A 489-nucleotide genomic window follows, 5' to 3' on the forward strand; every position below is an offset into this window, starting at 1 on the left:
GAGGAGAGACCAATTAATTGTTCCATCTAGATGACCACTTGCAAGCTTTTAAGACCCTAGTCACTGTTACCCAAATAGGATGTAGAACAATGCTGTTGTATTGTATGTTATGCCAATTGAGCTTGACATTCCCCATGACCATAGTCCCAACCCTATGGCCCCAACAACTTGCTCCCTCAGGGTGGTAGACTGTGGCTAAGAAGTAATAAATTTGCCCCTGTTAGCTCTATTTCTGGACATTCATATAATACATACAAATATGGGTGTAGAAATATCATGTACCAAATTTCTGTATTGTCATGTGTATATTCCCTTTTGCCTAGACATACCAGATCATTCAGCCAGTCTAACTATGCATTCATCTGTAGATTAACATTTATTGTTACTGATAATGCATTACTGTGTATGTAAAAGTGTTTATCTTTGTTGTCTGTACCTATTGTGCACCTCTCTGTGTCTTCATTTTCCTTAGTGTTACTGTGTTGGTCA

The sequence above is a fragment of the Orycteropus afer genome, unplaced genomic scaffold (assembly GCF_000298275.1).
Source record: "Orycteropus afer afer isolate SDZICR_OR568_19922 unplaced genomic scaffold, OryAfe1.0 scaffold01137, whole genome shotgun sequence".
In the NCBI taxonomy this organism is placed as follows: Eukaryota; Metazoa; Chordata; class Mammalia; order Tubulidentata; family Orycteropodidae; genus Orycteropus; species Orycteropus afer.